At 46.4% G+C, this 23,705-nt stretch overlaps 2 non-coding genes across 2 annotated transcripts; one reads left to right on the top strand and one right to left on the bottom strand.

Moving 5' to 3' along the window:
• The first annotated feature begins 8,737 nt into the window (after window positions 1-8,737).
• TRNAF-GAA (transfer RNA phenylalanine (anticodon GAA)) lies at window positions 8,738-8,810 on the top strand. Its single transcript has one exon. It is a non-coding gene; the product is annotated as a tRNA-Phe (tRNA).
• A 12,145-nt stretch (window positions 8,811-20,955) lies between these two features.
• Window positions 20,956-21,028, bottom strand: TRNAF-GAA (transfer RNA phenylalanine (anticodon GAA)). Its single transcript has one exon. It is a non-coding gene; the product is annotated as a tRNA-Phe (tRNA).
• Between the last annotated feature and the right edge of the window lie 2,677 nt (window positions 21,029-23,705).

Here is a 23,705-nt window from a genome sequence, read left to right as displayed (position 1 = left end):
TCAGGGCTAGCAGGAGCTGGGGAGCGGGTTGCTGTGTAAAGCTCTCCAGGAGCTTTCCCTTCCCCATAAAAAACTTCAGCACAGTGCCACAGCTCCCCGGTACATCACTACCCCCACACTGAACACAACTGCTTGGTGGTCTCAGGCTGGAGATCACCAGGTCCATGGGAGCAAAGCACTTACAGAGGCTTCACATCTCTGCACTGAGAAAGGTGTGTATTTGGGAGCATGCAGTAAATAGGGGGGTTAGGTGAAGGTGCATGTGTAGGGCCTATTTAGAGCTTGAGACCTGGAAGGTCCATGGGGCAGGGGCTGCAGGTCCCACATGAGGTGCAGTCTGCTCTGAGACAACATGAGGAGGACAAGGACAGGGAAGGAGGCACCTTTTAAGGCCAGAGGAGTAAGAAGCATACGTCTGGGACAGAAGTGATCTGGACACCAGTCTTTTCCTTGCTAGTGGCTCCCCACATGATCATGGGAGCTTACTCGTAATCTCCCTTCTCCGCATAGAGGTTGTCTCTCAAGAGGGCTGGTCCCAGCTGGAAAGACGACTGCTGAGAAAGGAACATTTGTCCCCACAGACCTGTTCAACCTTAGCAAGGCCAGAACTGGGGGAAAAAAAAAAAGAAAAAAAAAAGAGAAAAAAGAAAAATCAGAGGCTACAATTGTAGCCAGGGTTATTTATGCCTGATTTTAGTGAAAGATCCCTAAAGATTGAAGAATGATTTTTTAATGTCCCTCAGACGTGCCCTGGGGAGAGATGGTCCTGCTGTAGGGCTACGGGGATGGGCTAGGCAGTGCTGCCCTGTTGCTGGGCTCCTGATTTCAGCTCAGCAGATGCTGGGGAGGCAGTGGCAGCTCGCTCCCAGCACAATAGGATTTAGCTCTCCATGGGTCCTCGCAGGAATGTTGCAACAGAGAGAGGGAAGGATCTGGGGGGAGATGCAGGGGCATCCAGCCAACTGAGCCAACGCTTCTTTGCCGATCACCACCGTTTCTGCCCGCTTGATACAGATGGTGGCCTCGCCACTGACCTTCTCAAAGAAACCCCAGCCCACACGGTGGGGGAGGACACAGTGTCCTGGATTTCCCACATCACACCCCCATTTTCTGTTTTTCAGCAGTCGGGTTTGGCTGCGGGGAGGAAGGGGAGGGAAAGGCAGCAGCTCCATATTAATGGATTCCTTAACGAGAAGCCCGGCAGAGGTTAATATCCATTCCCACGGCTACTTGAAGCGCCCTGAGCCATCCCTGAATGAGGCATCGAGGTGGGTGGGTGTGTGGGGGAGAAGGGGCGAGTGGGAGCAGGGAGAGGGGCGGACAAAAGGGATGAGCAGCGTGTGTGCCAGAGATCGGATCTGCTGCACGCTCCTGCCTTTCCCCCACCTGCCTGCAAATGGGGAAGGGAGACAGCCTGCTGGGTGAGCTTTGTAGGGGGTGAAAATGGGCCAGGGCAGCACCCCCGGGGCATTGCTAAAATAGGGATGCTGTGGGCATGGTTCCCCAAATGTGGTGCCTGCTCCGGGGGGTTATAGCCATTTTCCCTCCTCCCCAGGCTCTGCATCGGTGAGGGGGAAAGGGTGCCTGCAAGTGGTGCTTTGTTCAGAGCCAGGAAGGCTCTCTGAAGTGATGCTTAGGGAGTTTCTGAAGGAGGAGGAAACCCTAAGATTTAGTTTTATGGCCCCCACAATGAACACATGCAGACCCCCCCTGCCCATCCACTGCTTGCTCTCCAAAATCCTCCAACTCCCTCCCTAAGTTTTGCTTGTGATGGATGTGAAAAGCACCATTCGTCTGCTATGTCAAGTCTTGTGAGGGCAGCGCAATCTCATCAGAGTACCTCCATGTTTCTGCCAGCAGTTGTGGAGGAGGCTGACTGAACATCAACCTCTACCCAAAGCTCTGGTTTGGGGGGTCTTAAAATCATGTTTATCCCTTACATTATTAACAAGGAGGCTGTCATTGCCTGGAATAGTCATGGGGTAGGGTGCTTAGTTGCTGGCTGGGGTTAAACCACGACACCTTCCCAGGAGTTGCAGAAAACCACATTCAAAACACCTCTCTTTTAACTAGGACATGAATTGTGATTTCTTCACAACTGAAGAGCTCCAACCTCCACATAGCTAACTAGCCTTCTTCTGCAAGAGCTTTACCATTTTGGATAACTGATCAAACATCCTTCAGGCCAGATCGAGGTGTAGACCTGCCAGTCTTAAATCTTGGAATACGTACCCCAGGCCACGCATCCCGTATCTCACAGGAAAGACAACATCATCTCCCAGCTCGTGCGTATTCAGTCACACACAAAGCACAGGGATCCCACAAGGAGTGATCAAGTGTTGTCCTGACCCAGAAGTGCCTCATCAGATGTTCACCTAAGACATAAGGGTCCAGACCAAGAAAGGATCTGAACTCAGATCATCCAGGCTGGCCACCCCTGTTCACCCACCCTGAGAGTGCCTTATTTCTTTGCTCAACCCCAGAAACAGAGGGTTTCCCCAACAGGCCCTGTTAGGTCTGGATGAATTTGTATTGTGGCCTGGTAGAGTGCAGAGGAGACCACGGAGGCTCAAAAGGCAATTACCCAAGAGCTGCCAGGTAGGGTCCTGCTCGATCTCTGAAAGGACACCTTCCTCCCCTTAATCTGGGGACTGAACGACCAGCACAGAACTTTTTCCTTCTTCCTTCCTCATCTTTAAATATTTGTGCAGACTGCCTGTGGCATTTAAAACAGCTAAAATTATCTCAATTAAATATCTCCACTGTTTTCCTTTGTTCTCTTTTTCTTTCTGGCTCTTTCCTTCCAGGCAGCTGGAACACGTTCTTTAGACTCCCTTTAAAAACAAAAGGAAAAAAAAAAAACTATCCCAAACACCCAACAGTTAAGACTCATGTAGCTTCAGTTAGGCTTTATTTAGAAACATGGATGAAATAGATGATGCGAAAAATATTAAAAGACCCATTGCTCCAGTATTCATCCATAGGAAACAAGAGAGTAGTCTTACTCATCTAGTCCACCAAAGGCATCCCTTTGTGGATTACAGGTCTACTGGAGGTGTGGGAGAAAGGTCTAAAGGGTTGTGCACTGATTTTTGGGGCATGCTTGGTACCATGAGGTAGGAACATGATAGTGCTGTTGTGCTCCGGGATGTTCCCCCTGTCCACATGTTCATCATAACAATATCTGGCCTTTTTTATTGACCCCTCAGCTTTCCAAATTCCCTGCCAATCTGTTCTGGGAGAGAAAATTCCTTCCCAGCATCAAATTTGGCATCTGCCTCATCCCTGTGCCTGACAGCATGAATCACCAGAGTTAAGTAACAAACCCATTTATACATCAAGATACCATCACTGTCCAAGCAATCATTCTTATGCTTTTCAATATGAAGCCGATTATCGTGAATTCTGCCTATACTCATCTTATTCCCCCTGCTTTGTTCCCTAATTTTCCTCCCAATAATTCTGGATGCTTTGCAAAACAGAAAAACTTCAGAAAGGGGGCTGGGATGCTAGGCAGAGTCAGAAAATATTTCCCAACCCCCAAGAAGGGTTGTTTACTACTAATTTTATGAGTTTCTGGGAAACCTCTCAAGGAATCTCACCAAAGCCTGTTTGGCAAGAACAAATGGGTTGCTAATGAGGTAGTATGCCACCTGGTTTGTGTATTATTGTCTTACAAATATACCTACATACCCCCACACACTTTAATGCACCTGTTATTTTTACAAAGGCTTTCTTGGTGCTGTTTGTCTGCCTTCTTGGTACCCATTTTATTGCTCTGGTCTATTGACAGTTATTAAAAAAGTGATTCCTGAATGCACTTGGTTTATCCTTCTGAAAATGAAGTTTTGATGGGTTGAAATGGCAGTGGGCGATCCATCTTGAAAGAAAGATCTGGGGAAAGCACAGTGCATTGTGAGTTTGTGGAGGCGGAGCGGGATCTGCAAATGTTATTAAGCCTGGGAAAAGCAACAGGACTTGTACGCTGAGCATAACTGCAGGATTGCAATATTCAGTAATTGACACAGAACAAATTTAGGCCAAGACGTATGTCTCTCAGCGCTTAGCTGCAAGACAAAACTCTCAGACTAGGCGCTCTCCTGCTGTCTGGTCAGCCTGGGTCCATGCAGGACACAACCAAGGGGATGGCCATTGCCCTCTTTTCTGCACAGTAGCTGAGGTACCCTCATAAAGGTCAGAAAGTTCTGCCTCAAATACCTTCCTTTGTCTGACTGGAAACACGAACTTGATGAACACAGACCTCTGCTTTTCCAAATTGCCCCATCACTCTGAGTGAAACACATCCAAGATCTCTCAGGTCTCTCTCTTTGTATAACAGTCACTAGAGCAAACACTAAAACTTAGTTTTCTCAGAAAAGAGTGATTCAGACTTGGGGAGAACTGAAATGCCAGGTCTGGAGTTTGTTCTCACTGTGGCTCCCTACCAGTGAGTATGTGGGTATTTCACTACAGGGCAGATTGCAAATATTCACCTAGATCCAGATAAATTCTCTTAGGCAGTAGCAGGACCACAGCCCACATCCTTCCATGCAAAGTACATGCTTCAAGCACTGGCATACTGCACATAAGGACAGCAGTGCTGTTATTCATAGCCTGGATTCCTAAGAGCCAAACCTTAAATGAAAACTTTGAAGAACCCCTAGTGTGTCGTCCCCCCCGCCCCGAAGGATGGGCTAACAATCTCAGCATCTTTTAGACATCAGACTTAAGGAGGGAGAAGGAAAGGGCTATGTGACAGGCATACTTTGGCAGCCGGGCTTCATTAACTCTGTTTTTCAAAGATGCATTTATCTCTCCAGAATAACAATTGAGTTATCTCAGGCCTCATATTCCACCCTCTTTAGTATGTCCCCTCACAGCTATTGCAGTAGGTAGCAAGCACCCACAGTCCCCTTTGCGCCATTATCTCATTCTTTCTCTAACATATTAAACTGCCATCAAAGATGAAGTTTGCAACCATAGTTTGTTGCCTACTGGAGCCTTACATTTCGGAGGTATTGCTGCTGCTGCTGCTGTTGCATATTTTGTAGAATTTTTTAAAGCAGTCCATTTTTGCTAATGGGCTCACTTGGGGGTCTGTTGAACTGCAGGGAAAATGGAGACAAGCAACCTTCCTACTGGGAGACCTTTGCAAACCTCAAGGAATCTTTTTCAGAAACAGGAGTTCCGTGTTCTTAATGAGATCATTTTCAGAAAAGTCTGGAAAAAGAGAAAGAAGAGAAAATAGCGACAGCAAAATAGAGATAATCACTAAAAATGCTTTTCAAGTAAACTAGAAGCCCACTCAGTGTAATGAGACAGAAAAATTTCAAGAAACCTAAAGGAGGAACATGTGCTTTATTTGACACATCAGAGCCAAGTCAGTATGTGAAAAGCAATAGCATCTCGACCCTGCAGTTTTCTGTCACTCCCCTGGTGCAAATAGTTGGATTAAGAGTGGAGAAATAGGACAAAATGCCATCAGTGGCATAGTTTGGTGCCAGGAAGTCTGCAATGAAAACTAAGATTTGTGACAAATCTGATGTGCTGAGTTGGGCAGAGAAGGTCAGCTCTCTACACCTACATCTGGTTGACGCATTCGCCCCCATTAAAAAAAAGAGTGCACTCAGCAAGGGGTGATGAACCCACGCTGGCCCACAAAGGCCAGCTTCATGCTGCTCGACATGGCCAGGCACGTCAGCTGTTGGGATAAGCATTCAGTGGTAGCTTCCTGCATGGATGTAATGCGATAACTTTTGAAAGCTGCATCTGGCTGATGCCAGATGGATATTTTAAAAAGCACAGGCAGATCAGCCTTGAGTGATAGGAAAACTGGAAGAATGGGAGGAGGGGAAGTGGGGACAGAGGGATCTCCTGTCATCTGTTTGACATGACCAAAGCCTCAAACACCTGTGTGGGAGTGGTAGATCAAACAGTTGGTCGATGGCATGAAGTGATACCTCCAGCACACCTCTGCCCATCGTGCCAACATGGTTTAACAGGTTGACACTTTCCTGATGTCTCAAGAAGCCAGGGCATGAGTATAAGGAGGTGCCAGAGAAGATGTACAGAAGAACATCTAGCTCAAAACCCAGTCTGCAACATTTTTCATGAGTTAATACCTATAGAAGAGTATAACAACAGAAAAAAGGATGTAGTGTTATATCACCAGATACTCTCCTAATCTCCAGAGATTTGTGGCTCAGGCACTACATGATCCAAAGCAGGTAGTTTCATATTTGCAAGCTCTTCATGGAGTTTTTTCTCTCATAAATCTGGCCAGTCATCTCGTGAATGTCTATAAACTTTGGGGATCTATAATATCCTATGGCAGGGAGTTGCACAGATAACAAGATATTCTGTGAAGAAACTCCTTTTTCTTTGCTCCAAGCTTGGCACTCGCTCATTTCAACTGATAACCCTTAGTTCCTGCATCAGAAGAGACAATAAACAATCAACCCTTAATGACTCCTCTCTAGATCCTATACTATCCTTCCTTTTACCCTTTATTTTTCCAGACTGAATAAACATGGTTTACACAACGATTCCCTGTGCAGAAGTGACTTTGTTGTGCCTTTCCACTGACTAGGGTTTTTTCACGTCCCTCCTGGGATGGGGACACCAAAACAAAACAGACAGTATTGAAGATGTGAATGAAACAGGAATTTTTGCAGGGGGAGTGAGGACAGGTGAGAGAGGACAATAGGGAACTTTGAGTATGGGTAACCCACACTCTACAGACACACAAGTGACCTGAGGAAACCACCAGAAGAAAATAAAAGATGAAGTACAAGGCTACCTATTAGAAAGTTTCTGGCATAGCGGGGCGAAGTGGGGACAGACATGGAAACAGGGACAGTCTCACTGAGGGAAATAAGTGTCACGGGACAGGGTATTTTTCCAGCAGGAGATCACGGTGGCTATCTGTTTCTCTTTCATGACAGTGGATAAGCTGTCAAAGCAGTTTTCCTAAATCTCTACATTTGCACAGTGCAACACCAAGCTGGACATGGGTGTGGTAGGGAGAGGTGTCCACAGCCCTGGCTCAAAAAAGCAGCATCTGCTAAAAGCAGCAATTTTGACCTGCTCACAACGCAGCTAGAGCAGTCATCCCAACTTCACTCCTCCTTCCACTTCATTCACTCCCCTTAGCAGAGCTGCCTATGGAGCTCCAGCCCTTAGGTCTGAAATGAGCCAGAAGGACAGGTTTAATTTTTTTCTCTTCAATGAAGGAAAGTCTAAGCTTCCAACTTCTTCCATCTGACATGTTAAATTGGCAACACAAGTCTTCCTTCTGACGACTTTGCTCATAGACTTTCGGTTGTAATGTTTTACCATCTGAATAAGCCAACTTCCCAGCAAGTCAGCTTCTCAAATTTCTAATTTAACTGCAATGTAGCACTTTTGTCAAGGCTTGTTCTTTATCAGATCCTTCACTTTATCATTTCCACCAGCACTGCTAGAATTTGCAAAGTGGTAGCATAGCTCATCTTTCAGTAGGAATTTTGTACCCAGCTGAAGCTTGAGTATTTCCAGCAAGGCAGAGTGGGTAGTCAAATACCACAGTTCCCATGTTGGGATCACTTCTTCCTGTCTGAGGAAAGCTGGTGAGAAACAGAACTGCTTTGGTTTCTGCAGTCACTTTCCTTGACAAGGAGAAAGCTGGTGAAGCAAAAATAGGACAGCTGGAAGGTTAGAGCTAAGTCACAGGTGAGCCAGGCTTCCACACAAGCTGACCTGGCAGGTCTCCCTTTCCTAGGGAGAACCTGCAGATGGCTCCTTGTCACCCACTCACTTACAGCCAACAGGGCATGAATGATGTGGGCTCTATGGAGTGACAGCTTAGTCCAGCCTCTGAGAAAACCTGCTTGGAGGGGTGTTACCAGTGAAAATGTGGCTGTAAGAATTATTCCTATCATCTTGCGTATTTATCCACCACAGCCATTCTCATTCGAAGATCTTTGATAATTGTTGACCTTATTGGTCTCTGATAGTTGATGTTTGGGCCAGGTGTTTAAACATAGGCTTAAGCATTGGTGATAGATCCAGAGACAGATGCTGAACAACCAGGTGGAGATGTTCCTTCCAACTTCTTGAATATGGCACAAGGGGAATGGACTGCAGCCATGCTCACATGATCTCCTATGGAGCATCTCCTTATGCCATTTTCAGAGACAGTGAACTGGACTAGATGGACCATCAATCTGACCTAGGAGGGCACATTTTATTTTCCTAAGTGCCTGGTGCTTTTTAAGAAGCCCAAGAGCATTCAAGCCATCATCACAGGGCTGAAAGATGTGAGATGGGTCATGAAGAAAGTCTACAGCCCTGTGGAGTAGAAGCTGTGGGACAGCTGGGGTAGCCTAAAGTATCGCAAATAGTACTGAATGTGTATATTTAAGCAACCTGAATGGAGTTCTTGTGGTGGTATTTGAGATGAAAGACATGGTTCAATTGCCTGCAGGACAATAGGCAGGTCAAACTCCACCCAAATCCCAAAGGCTTTAGGGGTTTTCCAACTCTGGTAGTCACTAGACTCCGGCTGTTTTATTTGTAGGGGCACTGCTTCTGCATAGCAGACTAAGAAGGGAGACTGGGACAGTAGTGAACTCAGGGGAAACAAGTGGTCCCCAGTGAAAGGACAAAAGTCAAGTGTCCACTGAGCCAGTTTGAATGGTAAAAGGCTGAAAGATAATTATGTTCCAACAGGTTTTGTGAAAATAAGTGCCACAGCAAGGCTGAAGTAGCTCAGCTGGGAGAGCGTTAGACTGAAGATCTAAAGGTCCCTGGTTCAAACCCGGGCTTCAGCAGTGTTTTCCTGTAGTTTTTTGTGCCCAGTGCTGGGCTCCCCAGTACGAGAGACATGGACATACAGGAGAGAGTCCAGTAAAGGGCCGTGAAGATGATGAAGGGACTGGAGCATCTCTCCTATGAGGAAAAGCTGAGAGAGCTGTTCAGCCTGGAGAAGAAAAGTATCAGGAGGTATCCTATCCGTGTATATGTATACCTGAAGGGAGGGTGCAAAGAGGATGGAGCCAGGCTCTTTTCAGTGGTCCCCAGCGACAGGACAAGAGGCAATGGGCACAAAATGCAACACAGGAGGTTCCCTCTGAACATCAGAAAATACTTTTTACTGTGCATGTGACTAAGCACTGGCACAGGTTGCCCAGAGAGGTTGTGAGTCTTCATCCTTGCGAATATTCATAAACTGCCTGGACACAGTCCTAGGCAACTGGCTGTAGGTGGTCCTGCTTGAGCAGGGGGTTGGACCAGATGACCTCCAGAGGTTCCTTCCAACCTCAACCATTCTGAGTCTATGAAACAGGGACATAGCTTTACAGTTCAAGGCCTTCAGCAAAAATAGTGATATAAAGGGGTTTTTTTTTTTTGTTCCCTCAACCTTCAATTGCCTGTTTCTAGTCCTATGTCATGGAGCGCTCCATAAAGAGGTAGTAATGTTGACCCACTGGTGTACACAGCCATGCAGGAAATCAAAACTGTGACTTGGGAAAAGGAAAAATACCCTGTCAAAAAGAGTTAATTTTAGTCTGAATCACAACTGACCTTGAAGCAATTCCTCTCCCTAAGATTTGTCTTTTTCCAGGCTGAAGAGTTCCGGTGTGTCTACCTGTTGTGCATAGGGAAACAGCTCCAGATCTCTGATGAAGCTTTCTACCCTTTCCTGAACCTTTTCTACTCTTACATCGACCTTTATAAAATGATAGTATTCAATGTGCAAGCACCCCAAAGAGTTCTACAACTAAATGACTGTGTTTTGTCTTTTGTTCTCCATCCCTTTCTGACTAATTCCTGATCTGTGGAGTCCTTCAGGAAAACAGCAGAGACAAGACCTGAATTGCCAGTTGTCTAAAAAAAAACCAAGTGAGCAGCAGTGTACCTTTAACTATTAATTTCTGAAAGATCAACCCCAATGTTCATCCGGTCTCTCCTCCATAATAGAGCAGAGAATTCTTTCTCCCTTTCATTCTGGTAGTGCTCTTTAATCTCTGGATGTAACCCTATCAGATCCTGCAGCACTTCCAGGAGGTGACTTCCCTGATCAGGATGTGAATAACAATGTGTGCGTAAGTCAATGACATCAGGACCTGCTTAAGCCTTGAAGAGAAGCCATGGGCCCTGCTGGGTAAATGCCTCTATCAACAGCCACCACCCACTAGCAGGTAGGGCCAGAACATGCATTGCCCTCCTGCTTAGCTCAACAAATATAACAGCTGCTCACCCAGTATAGCCCTTTGCAGACCTAATGCACTCAGGCAGGATCCTCTGGCTCAAGGATGCACCAGGTAGAAAATGGCCCTTTACTCCTACTGTCTATGCCTGCATCTAAATTAGGCATGAGCTTCCTGGTCCCCAAAATGGATGAGAGTAGGTCAGAGCCCCCTGCACGGTCCGTGTGCAGGATTAAATTATATCAAATTTGGTATATGTCTTGGGCCTCATTTTGTTATGAAAACAGACCTCAGGCAGTTGTGTATGTACATCCCAGGCATTGCTCTCAGGTTTAAGAACAGCTTACGCACTGTAGCTATGCTGAACTGCTCTGACCTCATCTACCACACTGGAGAAATGCAGCCTTGGGCTCTAAGGGCAGAAGCAAATCAGATACCAGACACACAGATCATGAGTCAGAGAGCAGTGGGACGGCACAGGCTTAGCATTCAAGCAGTCCTGCTAAACAACATTTTGACCTGCTGCTCGACTCATGGTCTAACAAGTGTGCTGGAAACCTAAATAAAGCCAGTGCTTGGGCTTGAGCACTGCCCAGTGCTCCTCCACACTGCTTAAATGTGCCAACTCGTGCCCTCTCAGGCAATGTCCAGAGACAGTTCAGGGGATAGCAGGGGGCAGGAACCATTCCCGAGAGGTGGTTTGGACATAATTAATTTATTTCCGCTGAGGCAGCGGGGGGAAGAGGTTTTAGCACCATGACAGATGTGCCCTACCAGATGGCCTTAGTCCCATCGAGCAGGACAGACCGGTTGTATTTGCTTTTGGCACTATAATTCTCCGTGGAGAGGACTTGGTGTTTCCCATCACCTCTCTCCTTGGTGGGCCACTGGCACCCTTATCTCAGGCAGTCTAGAAGGGCCTGCCACAATGAATATAAACATTTGGAGTAGAGCTTTGTTATGAGTTGCTGAGTTTCCACAGCCAGCTGAGGAAATCCCCTGAGCTGAAAACAGTCAAACGGTGGGAGAGGTTTTTAGGGGTGGAAGAGATTTGGGGGGGATATCATGTGCATTTGCCTTGTTCTTACTCCTCACTGGGTATCTGTTCATGGACTGTATTGGAGGATGCATGGTCTGAGCTGGCACCGTCGTTCTCATGGAGGTGTCAGTGACAGCTGGGCTTGTTCACCTCTAACATGGCTGCAGCCCAGCACAAGGAGGTAGCTGCAATCAAATTGCTTTGAAGCCTGATCCACAGCTGCGAGAAGTCAAAGGAAAGGCTCCCACTGATGCTAGCAACCAGGCCCCCATGTTCACACTGCAGGACATAAAGAAATCCCCAGAGACCATAGTGCAGTGCTGCCAGAAGTGATGAGAGCAGCCTATTTGTCTGCTCCTTCTCCCATTGACCTGCTCCCCTCCTGGCTGAAGCAGCTTTTACTCAAGCCTCAGTGCCAAAAGTTGCCAAGTTTCCCTGTGTTTGGCTCAGAGAAGGGTTAAAAGCAGCCCCGTGCTCGGCGGTGCTTGCTCACTGGGAGGCGGCGAGGGAAGGTGCAGGATGAATAACGGCGGTGGGCGGCAGGCAGCGCGGGGGCAGCTGCCCTGCCAGCACCTTCACCCAGCCCACACACATGCAGCTCCCTCCTCTCACCACCGTTCAGGTCCCTGCGGCAGCGGGGCCCCCACATTGATCAATCAGTGCATGTCAGACCCCGATAACTGTCTTCTTTTCCTGAGAGCTGCTCCAGCCCGCATCTCTCCCCCACAAATGCTCACAGCTCTGCCAGTGTCCTTCAGTTCTGATTTTCTGCTTTTTCTAGTGATGTCTGCCTCTTTCTCTTAATGCCTTCAGTCCCGATTTGCTGCTGCTGTCCTTCTTCCCCATCCTCGTGGCACCTCTCTCCACCTTTCCCAGAGCACTGGCACGGATCGATCTGCACGCACCCACCCTGACCGCACAGCAGCAGAGCTGTATCTCACTGCTGCTGGGATGCAGGAGCCTGCACCGAAAGATCAGCCAGCTAAGTATATGGGAAATCCTCAGCATGAGCTTAAAACTCTTTCCTCCAGAAAACAAACAAACAAACAAACAAACCAACCAAAAAAGGGTAAACAGGAAAAAACCCTGCAAGGCATGTGGTCACTGTAGGAGCGTGACTGGGTCTGTTAGTACGCCTGGGAAAGTTCCCACTGAAACTACTGAATACAGATCACACCAGGGGTTACTGCATATGCAGTGCTTGCCCGGTTGTCTTTTATGGGGTCAGACAGAAGACCCCGACCTCTGATTTGCAGTCACTGTGAATCATTGCTACAGTGTCAATACAGCTGCCCTGATGCAAAGGTCATGAGGTGAGGCGTGCATGTTCCCAGCATCACCTTCTCTATTTTGCTGATTGTTTTGTGATAGTTTCCATTCCCATGGAGTGCTTCTGCTGTTGCTTTCTTTTTCATAGAATCATAGAATCATAGAATGGTTTGGGTTGGAAGGGACCTTAAAGATCATCTAGTTCCAACCCCCCTGCCATGGGCAGGGACACCTTCCACTGGACCAGGTTGCTCAAAGCTACTGTAATATATGGGCTACTTGGACTGCATGCCTGCTTTGTACCTTGCTCTGCCAATGGCTAGCTTGAGGAGAAGGCCATTCTTTTATTCATGCCTCAGTTTCACCAATCAGAAAATTGGGCAAAGTACTCCAGAGTCTTTTGGAAAGTGCTCTGAGATCTGGCAGAGAGAGCTAGCCATGACGGAGACAGAGGCAGACAGCACACACAGACAATAAAAGACATTGCCAGCCCTGAAGATTAATTTTCTAAATTACATGGCAGCTACAAGATGAGGAAAAGAAAGGATTATTATTTGCACGCCATGGGAGCAATAATCCTGCGATTACTACTCCAGACATAAAGACATTAAGGCTTGGTTTGTGCTGCAGTGCAGAGCTCTTGGAGGTGTAGCAGCACCGTGCCATGAACAGACAGCTTGTGTGTGGTCGTAAAGGTAACACATGCTTTTGTGCACCTGTGTAGAGTCCAGACTGTGATGAAGACCACCCATGCTCACACTGAGATGTATCCTGCAGTCCTTGCATTGGTGGGTGACAGGAGCTGCCATCCAGACCTCTGATTAGGTCTGCGCATGTTCAGCCCTGCCCTTTCTCATCCCATCTGAGCTGGTGAGGTTGGCCTCTAATGTCTTGGCAGCTGAAGTCTGAATCATGCTCTAAGGCACCAGCTATCCCCATTGACTTCAGAGGGAGCCTGGGGTAACCAAGGTCTTTACTGAGGAGAAGTTCTGCCCCAAGGAGCCTCAGGCAGCAGTCCACGACCTGGGAGCTAACCCTTCATCATCCATAGGGGAGTCCGGCTGTTCCTAAGAGCTCAGCTGAACAGTCAGCTTTTCCAAAAACTGAGCTTAGAGCTGTAAATCCATCCCTGCCTGCCTTTTGCAGTGGGAGCTGCTTGGATTTTGAAAGGCATAGGGTCCTAGTTCACCTGGTGAACATGATGTTGCACATGACTTACACAGTGTTGGTCTTTAGATGGCAGATGTGAGGATCAGGGCAGTTCTTCCATTCAGGTCATCCAATAAGCTCCTGGAAAATTTTGAGTTAGGATTTCTTCTCACTGTCTAAACAGTGTCCTAAAATGGGGTTTGGTCATGTGTCATGCAAAAAGTAAAAACAATAAAAAGGAAAAAGACAAAAATTCCTCTTTCAAATGCAGCAACTGTCCAGGACCCACTCTGAACACTGAACGCTAAAACTGGAGAATAATAAAATATTTTTTGGATCCAGCTCAGTTCCTCAGAGGTACTAAAGTAAATAGACAGTCAAAATACCTTTTAAGGGTCTTGACTTTAGTATCTATGGCTGATTAATTAATTGCAACTTAGATGATTGTTACTTGGGCTGTTAAGTATTTGGGCTGTTAACTTTTGGGGCAATGGGCTATCCTTTATTTTCAGTTTGAATAGCAAAGCCTAATTTTATTTGTGACTGCAGGGTGCTAGCGGAGGAAAAGGAGAGAACATGAGGCACTGCTCATTACAAGTGGAAGTAGGCTATTTAAATATGCAAACTGTGTTCAAAAAAGCCCAGAGAAAGAGGACTGTGGAGCTCCTGCTGTCGCTTATGAGATACAGAGATTTTCATTTCCCTGCCCAGGGTGGGATTCAGTCTGGGGCAAGAGTGAATACTCTTCTGTCAACCTTTGGGAGCACCCAGGAGGTGACAGATTGGGGAGAGTTTGGTAGTTCATGCAGAAGGGTGGGTGGATTTCAGTTTGGTTCCCAACGAGGATCTGCAGCACAGAAAACATCCTCGGCAAAGATCTGCAAATCCAGGAAAGTAGTTAATCTAAAAAAGTATGACAATCCAGTATGGGAGTGATTTTAATTACTAGATAGTATGTAAGGCTTTAAACTACACTTAGATCATATTTTTAAGCTACTTGACTTGTGCCACATGGGTTGGAAACTTCTCTTTTGCTTCAGTCTGCGGAAATTCAACTATGTCTTATAATCCCTCATTACAAGCAATTGGAAATGTCTAGAAGAAAGCCTACCCTGCTGAGTTTTTTCAGGGGAAAAAAGCATATCTGGGAACACTGCAAGTCCTAGGCAAGCAGCAAACAGATAAAATTAAAAATGAACAGACAGTAGAAACAAAAGCAAAAACGTCTTCCTAATGAGCAAGTTCACTGGCAGTGGTCAGAAGATGCTGGACAGGTCTCTCATCCCCCAGGGATTTTGGTGGAGTCGATTCCAGGCTCCCATTTCTTTCACCCTGACACGGGGAAACTCCTCGAGTCATTTTGAGTCAGTGTCTCTGCCTCCGATATTTTCATGCCAGCCTGGTTACGTGGGTGATTCCCTGCTCTAGTTTTCAAGCAGAAGTTCTCACAAATTGATGGAGGAGGCTTTGGCACCTCCACAAGAGGAGCGAGAGAGAGGGAGAGAGAGAGAGAAGTATATGGAGGAGGAGGAGAAATGAAATGGGCTTTTGAAAACCATAAAATTAGCATAGAAAACAGTGGCAGCTTTTCTTTACTCGGACTGAGTGAGAGGCAGTACAGTTGCCTGCTGCTTTTAAAGCCACCCCATTAAAGATCTTGATGGGTGACCATGGATGTGCTGGATTGCCTGTTGCTGTAGTTTTGCAGCTACAGCACCAACTTGAAAGCTTGCAAAAGCAGAGTTCAGACTTTACCTTGGCTACAGATTTGCCATGCAAGCTCCCCAGTGTTGGAGCCAATTAAAAAAAAAAAAAAAAAAGCATATGTAAATAAAGCCAGGACTAGAAGGCTTGCAAAGCCACTGAGGATGCAGGTTTTTTTAGCTCAAGGATTTTTAGGCCTTAAGGTTTCAGATCATCAGCTCTAGCTTTAAACATTTAACTGAAGTTTCTAAGTTAAGAGGTTTTTTTTTTTCCCAGCCTCTCAGTACAGTCAGTAGAAGTAAAAGTCAGCTCCTTTGTAATTTCAGTGCTTCCCTGGGGAAAGACTTGTTAGCTCAGGGTTTGGAGAGGCAGTCAGCTTTCCCCACTAAATAGATTAGCACCTCTCAGCTGCCTGATACTTTTGGAGCAAATGTGAGGTACCTGCACACAACCTTAGCCCCACCATGTGCTCAGGTAACACAAATTACCTTGGATTTGTTACAGACTGCAATCCATAGGCATATAGCTCTTGCAGCTCAGCTCACAGGTCTGAGCGCTTGGATTGTAAACTTTGCATAACTGTACCTACGCAACCCTTATGGAAGGGTCTTGGCATCTAGGAAATAGAAATCCTGAGACTCTGATAGCTCTCTGGAACTGAAAGCACGCCGGGAGATGAGCTTCTGAAACCAGGCTTTCGGCTCTCTCAATCCTGGCCAGCACCAGCCGTCGAGTCTGCAGCAGGATAGAGAGAGAGAGCGTTTGCTTCTAGCGCAGGACCGAGTCCTTACCAAATTCATGGACGACATGTGGTCACCCACCAAGATGAGAGAGTTTTTATTTTCTCAAGTCTTCTCAGTTGTGGCTGGCTGAGAAGTGACAATATAGAAAATCTTTTTCCTGCCAGCCCTGTAAAGGTTCCTGCGTTGGTGCGCGACAGGGGAAACACAGTGACACAGCACGGCAAGGCTGCTGGAGCCTGGAGCTGCATGCTAGGACCTTCCCAAAGATGTCTTTCCAGAGGAGCAGGACCTGACATCAAGGGACCATACCTCTAGAAACAAGATTTAGTAGCTTGTGCATGTGCTGATGAGGAATCCAAGCGACACAGGTAGGAATCAGGTGGCAGCATCCCCGGTCTGACCTGTAAGAGCCTCAGCTATGAGTGGTGGTGTGGCAAGTGAGCCATGACTTCCCCAGGTGGGTCAAACATGTCCTCTTGGAGGAGATCGAGCATAAACAAGGCAAAAAAATGAGACAGGAGATGTCAGGAGAAGGAGGTAAAACACCACAAACATCTCAACACCTGCAAATATGCCTATGGCCATCTGCAGCATTAATCCTCCAGCAGTGTTGGGGGATTTGCCCCATTCCAGAGCTGGCAGCTATCTAGATAAATAGTTAAAAGATGGTCTTACACACTGTAGCCAAGTCAAGCAGTGTTTGCTAATGTGGGAGAGAGATTTCATGAGGAATATGCAATAGATTCATCAATCTAAATGAGGTAAACTTTCTGGATGATCCGTTCCCCTCTACACCACATCAGTAAGGATGCTCTTCGAGCCCCCCTTGCCTCCCCCTTCTCCCAACTTACATACTCCCAGATCAGATTAAGTCCAGAAAGTCCCTCTCAAAATGCAGCCGTGGTATTTCACAGGATCCCCCGTCCTTCTCTCACCTCCTCCGGGGAGAGCTTGCTTTCCCCTCCAGGTGAACTTTTCCCTTGCTGCCGTTCAGGCTGGCTCCCTCTCGCAGGTGGGTGTACTCAGCCTTGAGCTGGCGGGCCAGCCGAGCTGAGGGGGCGGACGGCACAGACAGCGAGCATGTCAGTGCTCTGGAAATGTGTTACTAGTTATTCCTATTCCCTGCTAGAGGGTTTCTGCCCTCACTCCTGTGGGCCACGACTTCCCTCCTGTGTCCACCTCCCCCATGGCAGCCACCTTTGCCAGCCCATTTTTTTGCTGTGGGGACAGGAGAAGAACAGTTGGGAAGGGGGTGGAGGACAGTCCAATATAGAGTTGAAGAAAAGCTGAAAAATGAGATTACTGATCTTGTTCCCTCTCTGCCATGTCTTTTCATGAAACTGCTTGCTTTTAATGAAACTTTCCACGGGCTAGTCTGAGAGCAGACCAGCTGCATACACACACAGCCTGTCCAGCAAGCATGCATGTAACTGGGATTTGAGTGAATGCGGGCCTCTATGTGAATACAGTAAGGGAAGAAAGAGGGCCTTAAATCAATTCAGCTTGCTGGAGATTGGTTTAGGGGCACGTCTGTCTTGTCCCTGCTTCCATGTGACGGCCACTTCTCTTGGCAAAATGAGCAAGGGCACCAGTATCCACAACCTGTAACAGACCCCATCAATCAACAATTATCAAAATGATCAAGAAAGAGTTTTAACTGTTTTAGACAAAATCTTCGTGAACAGACGCATCAGGGTTATTAAACATGGTAGCACCAAGGCAACTGGCAGCCGAAGATGTCTCAACACCTCTAGTTTTGGCAGCCAGGATAACCAAAGGAAAGGTAGTTCCACAGCTCCCTATATCAGAGATTTTCTCAAACCACCCTTTGCTGATTGACCCAGGGTTTGATGGACCTGCGGCCACCCACTCCACTCCTGTGGAGTCAAAGTTGTCTCTTTCAATGTTTTGTTATTAACTGGAGAGCTGGAATGGCTGGAGGACTAAACTGCAAAAAGAGCTTGTTCCCTAGTGAATAATGTGGCCAAGTGCTGCTTCTCACTTTGACCTCCCTAGAAATAACTACCTGGAGGTGAAGGGCAAGGTCAGAGCGATCTCCTTCCCTCTTCCACTTGCTCATGGGACCTGATTCCTTCCTGACAGCTGGTTTTAGCCAGAATTATACCTATTCTGTAGGGATGGAGATCCCTTGATATAACCCACACTTCCATCCCACGTCACTGTGTACCATGGTCATAGGCTGATGTCAGCGAGAGTCAGGCACGATAGTCTCTTCTAAGTAAGACCAAAAATTTATAGACAATAACATCCCACATTGATCCTACCTTCCCATATCCCCTATGTCTGCTATTGTTCTCCAGATCCTTCATCTTTGTCAAGGAGGGTTGATGACATGGCAGTCTTTACATGACATTCATTAGTTTATGGAAGCTGGTACCACTGCATACTTAAAGGTAAGCAAGCAGTGTCCAAGGAGAGTTTGGGCTACGATCCCAAAAGCAAAGAGGAATACAACAACTCCAAAAGTAGGCTCAAACCTAGGTGTTTCCCTGGGTTTTGTGACTTATACAAGATCTCAGCTTTTCTTTAAAAAAAATTAAAAAAATTACTCGGGGAAGGAGAATGGAGAAGAGAAGGTTTTGATTCATCACGCCTTCTTTATCCACTTTGTTATCTCTAATGAAACCTGAGTACCCTCAGTGTGATCAGCCACTGTGGCAACAGAGATGGTTGTGCAACAAAATGAAAATTAGGGATGGGAAGGTGGTTCCCAGCCGCCACATGTGGTAAAACCCCTTTCCTAGAAGACCCACTACAAGACTTTTCTGGCAGCTGTTGCCCTTCCTGAAGGACAGGAGAAACCTTGCTGAGAGCTGCTGTATACTGACTGGTAGAAACCTTCGAATTTACAGCTAGCACACATCCTTAACCAGTTTAAACCCTGTCCTTATAATGCTGCCTTCTAGCTCAACCACATATTCTTCATCCTTGCCGTTTATCTCCTCCAGATACAGACAGACAACACTCAATCTCTCCTAGCCTTTGCCATGATAGGCAAAATATTCCAAGTTTTTCTCATCTCCATTTATGTGATAGCCTCTCCCTTTCCAGATGAATTCCAAAGCCCTTCTCGGCTGTTTAAAATGGTCTGTATCAATGGTGACCCAGGCTTCTGTAGTCTCTTACATCATCTCCAGTCCGTCATCCTCTTTCCTACACTGTGTCCTCATTGTTTACCTCATCTTTCACTGTCCTTCTGAGATGAGCTGTCCTCTTCTTTTTTATTGCTCCCCCCTCCTCATTTCTGATCAAGTTTGAGGTAAATTCACCTGAAAGTCATAGGATTTCCTAAGGAACAGTCTCCTGAGGACAGCTCAGTGACGCTGATGCCAGCATTACGAAGGCTGTGTTTTCCTGGATAGCATGACTGTTCGTAGTTCTTGCAAAGAAAAGAAATTAGAGAAAAAGTGGACTTGAGAGGTGTGTGAGTAATACAGCATCATCCATGGGGACACGTGCTGAGATAACACACAAAAACAAGCTGAGAACACAGAGTACTTTCACCTGCAAGTTAACTCTCACCACACTTGGGGAAGGTAAGGGAAGTCAGGTGTCAGGTGTCACTGCTACAGCTAGGGAAACTGAGGCATAGCGATGCAATTTCAACAGATTATTCAGTTGCTTTGATGGAGAGCCTAAGCTAAGGCTGTTTCTGCTTTGTTGTGGGTTGCAGTTCTCTGAATTATGCAATAAAGCTAAATTTAATTGCATAATAGGAAGACAAGACTATGAACTCCATCGATTACCTGATAAAAGGACCCAGAGCAATTGGGTGTTCCAGTGCATTTGGACCTGTCCATGATGTCCCCAGCTTGGCTCTTCCTCACCTCACTGCTCTTGCCCTCATTAACAGCCAACGTCCCAGCGAAGCCTCTTCCCTTTCTTGTAGCCAAATGTGACCTAGTATTGGCTCTAGCTCTTCTGTGGGGCTGCCCTTGAGTCTGCTCCAGGACCACCTGACCAAGGCTGAACACCAAGAGCACCCTGCTACCCAAGGACGCTGTCACAGCAAAGTGATCTCCACTTGCACAGAGCTGGCATCCGTTCCACCCGCTGACATTCCCACCTCCAAAGAAGGCTGCAGCTCAGCGAGGGGAACAAACATACCATAGAAGGGAAGCAATCTCTGCCAAGCGCTGCAGAAATGGGACACAGATGGTGTCTTAAATGAGAACGGAAGTTTATTTGGGGGCTCTGCGCGTGACGTAGCATTGCAGATCTTGCAACAGATGACAGACACTAGGATTTCAGAGCGGGCGATGAGATAATTTTGAAGCAGTCTCTGTCCACAGAGCTATTAGCTTGTCTGGAAAAAAAAAAAAGAAAAAAAGATAAAAAGTTGAACTCGGTAAACGGTTCTGTAAGGATAGGAATGTATAAATCTGCTTTTATTTATATGTAGGTCTGGTTCTTCTGATACCCTAATCTTAATCACAGCCGTTTGTTGGCTGGTTGGTCAGCCCGGATGGTTGTGCTGATTGGCCAGGTGGCCACTGCTAATGGAAATATAAGAGGATGACATTAGCCTTGCTTTTCCCTGCTCTAGACATAAACTTTTGTCTTTGTCCTCTACACATAGAATGGTTGGAAGGGACCTCTGGAGGTCATCTGGTCCAACCCCTGCCCAGGACCACATCCAGGCGTCTTTTGAATGTTTCTAAGAACGGACACTTCACAACCTCTCAGGACAACCAGTCCCAGGTCTCTCATCGTCTCCTCATATGAGAGGTGTTCCAGTCCATCATCTTCCTGGCCCTTTACTGGACTCTCTCCTGTATGTCCATGTCTCTCTTGTACTGGGGAGCCCAGCACTGGGCACAAAAAAACTACAGGAAAACACTGCTGAAGCCCGGGTTTGAACCAGGGACCTTTAGATCTTCAGTCTAACGCTCTCCCAGCTGAGCTACTTCAGCCCTGCTGTAGCACTAATTTTCACAAAACCTGTTGGAACATAATTATCTTTCAGCCTTTTCAGACAAGCTTAGTTGACATCAGCTTGTGAGTCAAAGAAGTTGTTTCAGGGAACAGGATACAGACAGACTGGGCTCAAAAGCAATGGTCCAAGGCACCAACACAGCCTCTTTGTCAATGTACATGACCTCTGTATATGTGTATGACTTTTAATAATAATATGACTCTGGAGGATGTATAGAAGTGGAGCAGGGAAACAAAGCAGGTGTTCCTGAAGCGCTGACAGAGGAGTACAGTTACCTTGCGATTAGAGAAGGGCTCTGTCGCTCACAAATCATTGCAGGGAAAATAAGGGGATGGAGCTAGGTCTCTATAGATACAAAGCTACCGATAAGGAAGCTGAATGTGAAGTGACAAGGGTGATGGAGGATGAAGAGAAAGACTGATTGTAGGGAGGGCTCAAGAGATGACTGTGAATGGGAAGAGAGTAAAAGGGACAATCAAACATAGACTGTTCTCTCTGTGCTTCTGGTGCTGAAGACGCCGTCTTGTCTCATTCCTCAGACCCTCTTTCTTTTTAGTGCTATTTAGGGTGTCAGACTTGGATACCAGTTGTGGTGACTAGTATGGTTCTTTTCCACAGGGTTAGACTCGTTTGGGATGCCACAGTCATTCCTTGGTCCACGGCACATGCTGCTAATTGCAGAGCAGAGGTCAGAACTGGGTGGAGCACAGAGGCGTTTGCACCCCTGTCAATAAACCAAATAACAGCATCAGAGAGAATGTGCTGGTTGTGTTTCCAAACTGGTCTGACATATTCAAAATACCAAACCCCTTTCTCTATAGGGAGAGGTTTGTGTGCACTGGTAAGAAATAAGAAAGTGGAGCTCCTTGCTGTACCTAAAGACCAAGGTCCATATCATAAAAAACAGCTAAAATCTGGAGTTAAACAGCAACCTTGATCCGAGGACCAGCCAAGAGCATTAGCATAAAACAGACATTTCTAATATCTTTTCACAGAGCCCACTGAAGGATCTGGAGTTATCCATGGAGCCTGGCTAATCCTCTCACATCAATCTGTCTCTCTCCAGCTAGGGAATGGGAGCCAGGTGTATTCATGCAGTGATATAGGAGATGTTTGCCCAGCTCACCAACTTATTCTGCAAATAGAGGACTTTCGCTCCCAGGACAGACAATCTACCATCCTTCACCAGCTCCAAATTCACATCTCCCCAAAATACATATGTGAAATGCACAGTAATTTTTCCACGTCTGCTAAAAAACCGGTAGCGAAAGGTGTCAAAAATACATTTAATCTGGGTTTGAATATTTAGCTCAACAGCAGCAGACATTTCCTCACAGAGATTTATTAGATAACAGTTCCTGGTATCTAGGGCTCCCAAACTAGGCTATGGAACCTCTTGCAATATCCAGACATCAGGATCGTACCCTAACTGGGTTTTCTTTCTGCAAAACCACTTCCACCCCTGGATCCCAATGGTGATCCACCCATGACGGCTGAGGAGCTGATCACACATGCGTGGCTCAGGGTCTCAGCATCTCTGTGCTTATGAGGTGGGGACTTTTTTGGACAGCTGAGCACTGCTACAGAGTTTCTGCTTCTTGTGCATTTACACTTATAAATTGTCACCTATATGTTACCTAGAAACATGCCAGAACCAGTCCTTGAAAGCTCTATGGTGCCAAGAACATAGGTGCACGTAACAAGTCCAGGGCATCACTAAAGACCATGGCCACTGGACAACCCAACCCGAAAACCAATTCCTCTGTTACATTTTGTGTCTGGCAGAGATGCTGATATGAGAGGAACCTAGAATATTGCTCAAGGATTTGGAGCCACAGAAGAGTGATTTGGTCTCAGCCCTGAAGTGGAAATTAGCAATCCTTGTTATCTATCCTATTGACTGTCTCTCTCACCTCCACTTGGACCTCAGGATCCATAAGAAGAAGGTAGTTGGGTTGGCCGCAGTAAGTCTTTCCAATTGTGCATGAAAGAGGATGAGGAAGAAATCTTGCAATTTACCCCTGACAAAATCATCCAGAAATCAATGCTGCATGTTCAGAGCAGGTCTGGTTATATTTATCTACAGAAGATGCTTACAGGAGCAATTTCTTGAGCTCAGTGACTAAGGATCCTACAAATACAGCTTGGATCAGCCTGCAGGAACAGAAAACATTTTCTGGTATATTTTTCCTCATTTGGATGCTGAAGAAAGTGAGAAAAAGGATTGCATAGCCAGATGATTTATTAGATAATTATTGTGGGGTTCATCATAAGTGTTTACTTGTATGTAAAGCTTTGCTTTGAAGGGTTACTAATGTCTGGAGTGTAGAACTGCTCCAGGTTTATTTTTTCTTTAAAGACTCTGTCTATTTTGAAACATCGCTGCTTCTGATTCTGTTGAAAAAGCACTGTTTTGCCCTTCCCTTAAGAGCTGTGAGCTATTTAGCATTACCAGCACTGACGATGATTACCAAATTCCTAGAAGGCCAGATGGGGACATCAGTATGATAGGTAACAAAGACCACAAGAGAAGACCTGCTGAGCCTGGCAGGACTTTTTTCTGCAAATGCCAGCAGTTTGGAAAAGGTACCTGGCCTGAGATTCATCTCACCTGACTTCTCAAAGGCCAACAAAGCAAATCTCTAAACCTGACC

The sequence above is a fragment of the Gymnogyps californianus genome, chromosome 2, assembly GCF_018139145.2.
Source record: "Gymnogyps californianus isolate 813 chromosome 2, ASM1813914v2, whole genome shotgun sequence".
In the NCBI taxonomy this organism is placed as follows: Eukaryota; Metazoa; Chordata; class Aves; order Accipitriformes; family Cathartidae; genus Gymnogyps; species Gymnogyps californianus.
The sequence above is the reverse complement of the archived record's forward strand: the minus strand, read 5'-3'. Positions and strand labels throughout refer to the sequence as shown.